Here is a 9,349-nt window from a genome sequence, read left to right as displayed (position 1 = left end):
AGCCGTAACCCTAACCGTAGCCCTAGTTAATTACCTGAGCTGAGCGCCTGTGTTTGCCACAAGGGAAAGGAGGCGGAGCAGCCACGTTAGGGCCTTCTCGCAATGGCCTTGGGAGGCTCTTTGCTGTGGCAGTGCGCCTGCAGCTGGAGGCACTTTAGATCTCTCAACCCTTACACTAGCCGTAACCTACCCCTTACCCTAGCCCTAGTTAACTACCTGAGTTCAGCGCCTGTTTTCGCCAGAAGGGAAAGATGGCGGAGCAGCCACTTTAGGGCCTTCTCGCAATGGCCTTGGGAGGCGCTTTGCAGCGACAGTGCGCCTGCAGCTGGCGGCCCTTTATATCTCTCCACCCTAACCTGCCGAGAAACGGAGGCTTGACAATCCAATATGAATTTACCACAAGCTTCAGTTTATTTATTTACAGCATACAATTTTATAGTGTTGTTAACTAACTCATGCATATTCTGTAATCATATAATACTATTGGTTATATACTTCCATGCCCTAAGTTTGGCTACTTACCTTAACATTTATCTATGTTTACCTATAGTGCCTGATTTCTGCATATCTGTTACCAATTAATGCATTCTAGACGGCCCCCACGACTCCTATGTTGCAGCAAGTCGTGGTGACCTTAGATCGCTGATTGGACGAAGGTATCTAATTAATAGTTGGCTGAATATGGCTATTGTTAAGAAGCGGCTTGTTAATAAGCAATCTATCTACATCTGCGTGTCCCTTCTCTAGAAGCCAGCTTTCCACAATTCCCCTGTTTTCTTTACGCGTTTGTGCGAGCCAAAGCTGATTCACTGTCTGTGATAATGATTTTTTCAAACATTGCAAAGCACAAGGTAGAATAACAGCTATGCCAACAAGGACAAGTAAAATCACTAATCCTACTTGCAAGATATAGCGAAGCCATCCTGTTATACCCCAGTCACCCCATGGAATTCCGAATAGGCCATCAAAAACCCGAGACGGTTTATTCCATAGGCTTACTTCATCATTGCAGTTTGCATCCAAAGTAAGACTGCGTATCTTTCTGGACCGCATTAAATTGGCTGCAGTGGTTTTATTCATGGCAAGTAAAGTGAGTTTGCCCAAATAACATGGTCCCCCATAAGCACCTTTCGGAACTCCCTGCCATGCACGGTCTCCACAAATGAGAAATACACCTGATGGAAGGGCAAGGGCACTTTTATTGGCCCAAATTTGTATATAACCACTGCCCCGGCCATAACTTCCATGTGGACCACATTGGGCAGAGATGTTAGCATATTCTGCCGTATGGGGAGTCAACCAGGTGCTGTTAGGAATCACTATGGGGCTACCAAAAGTTATGCAGCCTGTTTCATTGCCACTTGCATTAAGAGCTCGGCTCCCCAAGAGATCCAACTCCTGAGGATCCCATGGCAATGAGGTATTAAGACCCGACAACAAGAGAGCAGTACAATGGCTAACATTGGCAGCTTGTGAGCAGTTGTTAGTTGAAAACCGTGCAAAGCTAGTATTATCAAAGCCTGGGATACCAAGTAAGCATGTGCGAAAAGGGTTAGTGGCTGATGCAAGCGCAAGGCAAAAAAGCACTAATACGTGTCTGATTTGCCCAGGTGACTCACAAATTTTTCCTGGGCTCAATTGAATGGAGAGGATTATTGGCGTTTGCATCGGTAGCATCTGCCAGAACAACCCCTAAGATGCACAGTATGTACAGGAGCAAAACGCCTTTTAGTGCGTTCCCATTCATGTTCTCTGATAACCCAATACTTTGGGATCCTTTCTAAAGCCCGATCGGTGCACACTGCTCTCAAAATTTGAGACCCAGAGTTTGATGTTGCCCAATTTACTGCATCTTGGGCCTCCCAACGTAACCAGGCTATAACTTTTTGCTCTTCAGATTCAAATAATTGCAAACCTTGCCAATCAGGCAGCCCTGTAAATGCGGCTAAAGCTTGTTGCAGCCTGTTATGTGCAAAGTCAATTCGAGTTATGCGTGTATTAATGCAAGCCAAACAACAAGTATTATACACTTTTTGATGGACCCACCACCGTTTCTTACAAATACCACACTTAATAAGTAACCATGCCTGACACCACAGATTAGCACAATTTCTACAAGGGTATCTATTCAGGTAAGGGGGTACAGAGCCTAATCTATTTATAATATCTCTTAATTCTAATAAAGTCTGCCAACGCTCGACTGGAACCCCAGCTCGCCACAAGATAGGATCAAGAGCACAATGTAGAAGCCGAATCAGTCGTGGTGTTTCATCGATCGGCGGTATCGGGGGCACCTGTAGCCGTGCCAGGTTGATCAAGTGCAGGCTTCACCCAGCGGCTAGGAACCCAAAGGGGGCTTGTGGAGGAAGATACACAAAAATAACCTCTGCCAGAATATATGACCTCTACTGGACCCTCCCAGATGCCTGTTTTGGGGTCCTTAAATAGGACCTTCATGCGTGGTACCGGTGGCTGTGCCACTCCCTTGTGATGAATTAAGATAGGTGGTAAATCCTGATCTCCAAATATACACAGATGATTTAGTACAAACAGGGTTTTAGAAAGCCTTTCTCTACTATCTGAGACCTCCTTAACCATTGCTTCCTCAATTCTGTTAGCAATGTCTGCGACATAGAGAGAATCTGTGACGATGTTAACAGGTTGGTCTATCCAGTTGGTAAAGACCCAGACCACTGCTGATAGTTCCAAGGTTTGTAAAGAGTCCTCCGATGTTGCGGGAATAATTTTGTGTCGCCATTGCTTCTCCTCCATCCACGTCGCAGCAGCTTTATGGGAGCGTTTGCCAGCATCTGTATAGACAGTCACTGCTCCTGAAAGCGGAGAGGATGACCACAATGGCTTTATTAGTCATCGGTGATTAGACATCCATGCCAGCGTAGAAGGCTGGAGAGGTCGGATACTGATGAGGGTTCCCTCTTCCAGCAACGCTGCCTGAAGATCCATAGAATTTTGTAAGTACCAGTTCAGGTCATCCAGCTTCAGTGGTACTTGTATTTCCCCTGGCGATGTTCCTTGGATCTCCCTTATCCTTTGGCGGCCACGTTTGATAAGATTTGCCATTGTAATTATGTTTTCCTGAATCGTTTCTCGTGGTTGAAGGGGTGGTGCTAACCATTCCAGCACCAAAACATTGTAATCCTCATTTGTGGTGGGGGAATTTTCCCCCGTTTTCTTTTTATGCTGAGTGATGGTACCCAAAAGGTATTGAGGGCCAGTTAGCACAGTGATATTTAGTGGCACATCAAGTAGACGACGCGATGTATGATTTTGTACAACACGTTCTGAGATAGTCTGGATCGCTGCCTGCTGTGCTGTAGAGAGGGTGACTTTTGTAGCTGGCTCAGTGCCTTTCAGTAGAGGCCGCAGAACATTCAACAGTTCATTAGGAATACCAATGACAGGACGAAGCCATTGTAAGTCACCCATCAGTTTCTGAGCATCATGTAGGGTTTGGATGTTTGTGTAAATTTGCAGTTTTTGAGGACGAACCTGATGGTCTGTTATTGTCCATCCCAAATATTGCCATGGTGATGTGTTCTGTACCTTTTCAGGGGCGATTGTAAGGCCCTAAGCACGCAAGTGATTAGTCAGGGTATGTAACTGATCTGCAGTAAAAGGTGCGCTCTGTGCCAGTAATATATCATCCATGTAGTGATAGATGATTACTTCTGGCCAGGCCGTCCGGAGAGGCCTGAGAGCAGCATCCACATAGAGTTGACAAAGTGTCGGTGAGTTCCGCATTCCCTGTGGTAATACAGTCCATTCAAAACGTTGTGCAGGTGCCTCATGGTTAATTGAGGGCAGCGTAAAAGCAAAACGCTGCATGTCATCTGGATGTAGTTCAATGGTGAAAAAACAGTCCTTTAAGTCCACAACAAGTAGAAACCATTCATCTGGTAGCATGCTGGGACTGGGGAGCCCTGGTTGTAAAGTTCCCATAGGTTGCATCTGTTCATTTACAGCACGCAGATCATGGAGCAGTCTATATTTTCCAGATTTTTTCTTTATAACAAAAATTGGAGTATTCCATGGGCTAGTAGATAAACGCAAGTGTCCCTGTTGGAATTGTTCTTGTATCAAGGAGTGTGCTTGTTCCAGACTTTCCTTTTTCAGAGGCCATTGCTCCATCCATATAGGTTCATTTGTAATCCAGGTGAGACGGATGGGGAAAGCCCATGCAATGGCCCCCTCTAGAAATGCGATTTCGATGTTAATACAACTCCCATTTGGGCCAAAACATCACGGCCTACTAAAGCATTTACTCCTGGGGGAAGTGGTAACAACTGTACCACACAACAACTTTGTCATCGATGGTAATTTTTAAACGTGGTGACTGACGAGCCATGGTGATACCTCCTACACCAGAAACAGTAGCTCCAGATGCATATGCTGGCCAGTGAGCAGGCCATTTGTTTTCATCCAGTACCGTGACATCAGCTCCAGTATCCAAAAGTGCTGATAATTGTATCCGATGGCAGAATATTCCAAAGATATCCGTTTTTGTGGACGTTGCTTCAAATCCACTGTTAGCATAACCGCAGGGCCTGTGGAGCCAAAACCTCCTGTTCCTCGATGAGGCTGATCAGATGGACTTTGAATCAACTGTGGTATAGGGATCACTTGAGCAATTTTAGATCCAGCAGGAATATGAATAGGTGGATGAAATGTCCGAGCCGTAATGTCAATTGTACCCTGAAAATCAGCATCGATTAATCCAGTTAAAATGTCCAGTCCTTTCATGGTTGCAGATGAACGCCTGATCAAAAGTGCACCAACAGGTTGTCCTCTGATTAAAATTAGTCCTGTAATTCCAGTAGGTATCCGCTTGGGGGGGGGGTATCCACCAAGGTAACGTCTACTGCGGTTGCCAGGTCCATCGCAAGGCTCCCGACGGTGGCTGGTTAACAGGTAACTGGCTGTAAGAAGGCTGGAGTGGTTGGTTGCAAGGCGGCTGAAATTGGGCGGGTGCAATTTTTTGTGTCACAGTCCCTTTCGCGCTCTGACTCCTGTTTCCCTGGGATCTCCGACAAGCTGCAGAGCTGTGTGACGTAGACTGGCACTGAGAACACCACACTGCTCCAGCAGGGCAATTTTGCCGTAAGTGCCCTGGCTGTCCACAGCGAAAACAATGGAGCTTTGTTTTTTGAGATGCTGGAAGTAGCCTTGGCTGCCGGAGGGGTGTGAGTGCGCCGAGGACTTGATTTTGAGAGCATTCTGCCTGCGCCTTTAATCCCTCCCCCAGCTCCTTAATAGCATTGATCAACCTAGCTTGACTGCCTATAAGGAACTGTGAAGCTTTCTCTAAAAGGTCCTCTATGGACCAATTCTCTGGCATGGTCATGATAAGATTTCTGACTGTTCCATTTCCATTTTGCAATACACACTGCTTTAACGTAGCCCCTTGCATGCATTCTGCCATTCCTGCTGTTTTCACCGCTGCAGCTATCTTATCTATAAAAGACCCCAGCGGCTCATCCCACCCCTGCTTGATGGACATATATGACAGGACGCCTCCGGGGGCTTTTATTTTATCCAGAGCATTCCGAGCTAAATCCATAGACTCTCTAATCTTGTTTGGTCCCAAGAGTGCCTGATCCTCACTTCTTAGATAAGGACCTAACCCCATCAATTCATTTAGAGTGACTCCATGCAGCGGGTCACCTGGTGCGCGCTGCACAGCCACCGACTCCTGGCAGCATGCCTGCCAATGAGCATTAAATAGCAGAGACTGATGTTGAGTAAGTATTAATTGTGCAATGCCCTTGATATTGTTGGGGAGCAGAAGTCCTGATCCCCAGATATAATCTAGCATTTCTCTAGTAGGCTCTCCCTGAATTCCGAATTCACTCACGGTAGCTTGCAACTGAAATAAGATTTTCCAGTTTAGGGTTAAAATAGAAGCAGTGAGCCCTCCCCGCTCTTGGCTGTAAATTACTGGCAACGCCCCCAACATCTCAGTCGCAGCTTCCACGTCACCCTCCTGACCCGCTTGTGAGGTAAATAGCCTCCAATAAATTTCATGCTGACACGCAGCCCCCAAACCGGCACCACCGGGACTGGCCAGACCCCCGGTAGGTGGAAGTTCGGGGCTCCCCAAACTGGGTGACTGAAAAACTGCCCTGTGAGATACTGGGTCAGAAGACTCGATCGGAGCGGAAGGCTTCACCGCATCCTCAGAGGGCTCAGCAAATGGATTAGTAGGGGGAATATGTACTGTGTTTGTTAATGGGGGGAGCGGCCATGATCGCTCGTTACCTTGCCCTGAAGTAGACGGGGGAGGTGGACTCAGCCGCTCAGAAGCAGCCCTAGCCGCCCTCTGTTCTGCCTGATACTGATACAGAGCCTTACTAGCTATCTTCCACACTTTGCATAGTTTTTCTCCAACCTTATCATCTTCAAGAATAGCATCCCACAACTTATCTCCTACTCTCTGCCATTCATCATGATCAAAAATGCTGTTAGGGTCAATAAAACAACCTTTAGCCAACCCCCATGCTGTCAACGCCACTAAATCACTCTTTATATCTTTACCCTTAATCCCCCGCTTTTCTAAAAAGCAATAAAACACATCAAAAGTGGCTTGTCTCTCCATGGCGCACTCACTTTTTTTTTCACCCTCCGAGATCTTCCGGCCACTTTTCCTCTCTGGTGCGAGATTTTCACCTCACAAGTCCGGCAGTGTCCAGATCCCGCCCTGATAATGGTCGTCCTGTACGTGCGCTCACTGCTTTGACCCTCCGGGGTGTTTTGGAGCCAGATGCCAGGATTCTCGGCCTTAGCCACGCTGTTCCCCAACAGGTCCAGCCAGATGGGGAGCAGGACCCTTGTTCGTATCACGTCGGGGGTCACCATTTGCCGAGAAACGGAGGCTTGACAATCCAATATGAATTTACCACAAGCTTCAGTTTATTCATTTACAGCATACAATTTTGTAGTGTAGTTAACTAACTCATGCATATTCTGTAATCATACAATACTATTGGTTATATACTTCCACGCCCTAAGTTTGGCTACTTGCCTTAACGTGTATCTATGTTTACCTATAGTGCCTGATTTCTGCATATCTGTTACCAATTAACGCATTCTAGACGGCCCCCACGACTCCTATGTTGCAGCAAGTCGTGGTGACCTTAGATCGCTGATTGGACGAAGGTATCTAATTAATAGTTGGCTGAATATGGCTATTGTTAAGAAGTGGCTTGTTAATAAGCAATCTATCTACCTCTGCGTGTCCCTTCTCTAGAAGCCAGCTTTCCACACTAACCCTAGCGGTAACTCTAACCCTAGCCCTAGTTAATTACTTGAGTCGAGAGCCTGCGTTCGCCAGCTGAGAAAGATGGCGGAGCAGCCACGTTCGTGCCTTCTCGCAATGGCCTTGGGAGGCTCTTTGCAGCAGCAGTGCGCCTGCAGCTGGAGGCCCTTTAGATCTCTCAACCCTAACCCTAGCCGTAAGCCTAACCCTAGCCGTAGTTAACTACCTGAGCCGAACGCCTGTGTTCGCCAGCAGAAAAAGATGGCGGAGCAGCCACTTTCGGGCCGTTTCGCAATGGCCTTGGGAGGCGCTTTGCAGCGGCAGTGCGCCTGCAGCTGGAGGCCCTTTAGATCTCTCAACCCTAACCCTAGCCGTAAGCCTAACCCTAGCCCTAGTTAATTACCTGAGCCGAGCGCCTGTGTTCACCAGAAGGGAATGATGGCGGAGCAGCCACGTTTGGGCCTTCTCACAATGGCCTTGGGAGGCTCTTTGCAGCGGCAGTGCGCCTGCGGGTGGAGGTCCTCAATATCCCTCAACCCTAACCCTAGCTGTAAGCCTAACTCCAGCCCTACTTAATTACCTGATCCCAGCGCCTGTGTTCACCAGCTGAGAAAGATGGCGGAGCAGCCATGTTTGGGCCTTCTCGCAATGGCCTTGGGAGGCTCTATGCAGCAGCAGTGCGCCTGCAGCTGGAGGCGCTTTAGATCTCTCAACACTAACCCCAGCTGTAAGCCTAACCCTAGGCCTAGTTAATTAACTGAGTCGAGAGCCGGCGTTCGCCAGCTGATAAAGATGGTGGAGCAGCCACATCAGGGCCTTCTCGCAATGGCCTTGGGAGGCTCTTTGCAGCAGCAGTGCGCCTGCAGCTGGAGGCCCTTTAGATCTCTCAACCCTAACCCTTGCCGTAAGCCTAACCCTAGCCCTAGTTAATTACCTGAGCTGAGCGCCTGTGTACGCCAGCAGAGAAAGATGGCGGAGCAGCCATGTTTGGGCCTTCTCGATAAGGCATTGGGAGGCACATTCCAGCGGCAGTGTGCCTGCAGCTGGAGGCCCTTTAGATCTCTCAACCCTAACCCAAGCCATAACCCTAACCCTAGCATTTACCCTAACCCTAGCCCTAGTTAATTACCTGAGCCGAGCGCCTGTGTTCGCCAGCTGATAAAGAGGGCAGAGCAGCCATGTTTGGGCCTTCTCGCAATGGCCTTGGGAGGCTCTTTGCAGCGGCAGTGTGCCTGCAGCTGGAGGCCCTTTAGATCTCTCAACCCTAACCCTAGCCGCAACCCTAAACCTACCCTAGTTAATTACCTGAGCTGAGCGCCTGTGTTTGCCACAAGGGAAAGGAGGCGGAGCAGCCACTTTAGGGCCTTCTCGCAATGGCCTTGGGAGGCTCTTTGCTGTGGCAGTGCGCCTGCAGCTGGAGGCACTTTAGATCTCTCAACCCTTACACTAGCCGTAACGCGACCCCTTACCCTAGCCCTAGTCAACTACCTGAGCCGAGCGCCTGTGTTCGCCAGCTGATAAAGATGGCGGAGCAGCCACTTTAGGGCCTTCTCGCAATGGCCTTGGGAGGCTCTTTGAAGCGGCAGTGGGCATGCAGCTGGAGGCCCTTTAGATCTCTAAACCCTAACCCTAGGCGTAACCCTAACTCCACCCCTAGTTAATAACCTGAGCTGAGCGCCTGTGTTCGCCAGCAGAGAAAGATGGTGGAGCAGCCACGTGAGGGCCTTCTCGCAATGGCCTTGGGAGGCTCTTTGCAGCAGCAGTGCCCCTGCAGCTGGCGGCCCTTTAGATCTCTCAACCCTAACCCTAGCCATAAGCCTAACCCTAGCCCTAGTTAATTACCTGAGTCGAGAGCCTGCGTTTGCCAGCTGAGAAAGATGGTGGGGCAGCCATGTTAGGGCCTTCTCGCAATGGCTTTGGGAGGCTCTTTGCAGCGGCAGTGCGCCTGAAGCTGGAGGCCCTTTAGATCTCTCAACCCTAACCCAAGCCATAACCCTACCCCTTTACCTAGCCCTAGTTAACTAACTGAGCCGAGCGCCTATGTTCACCAGTTGCGAATGATGGTGGAGCAGCCAC

This window comes from Lichenostomus cassidix, chromosome 1Aa (genome assembly GCF_008360975.1).
Source record: "Lichenostomus cassidix isolate B80296 chromosome 1Aa, HeHo_3.0, whole genome shotgun sequence".
Lineage (NCBI taxonomy): Eukaryota > Metazoa > Chordata > Aves > Passeriformes > Meliphagidae > Lichenostomus > Lichenostomus cassidix.
The sequence above is the reverse complement of the archived record's forward strand: the minus strand, read 5'-3'. Positions refer to the sequence as shown.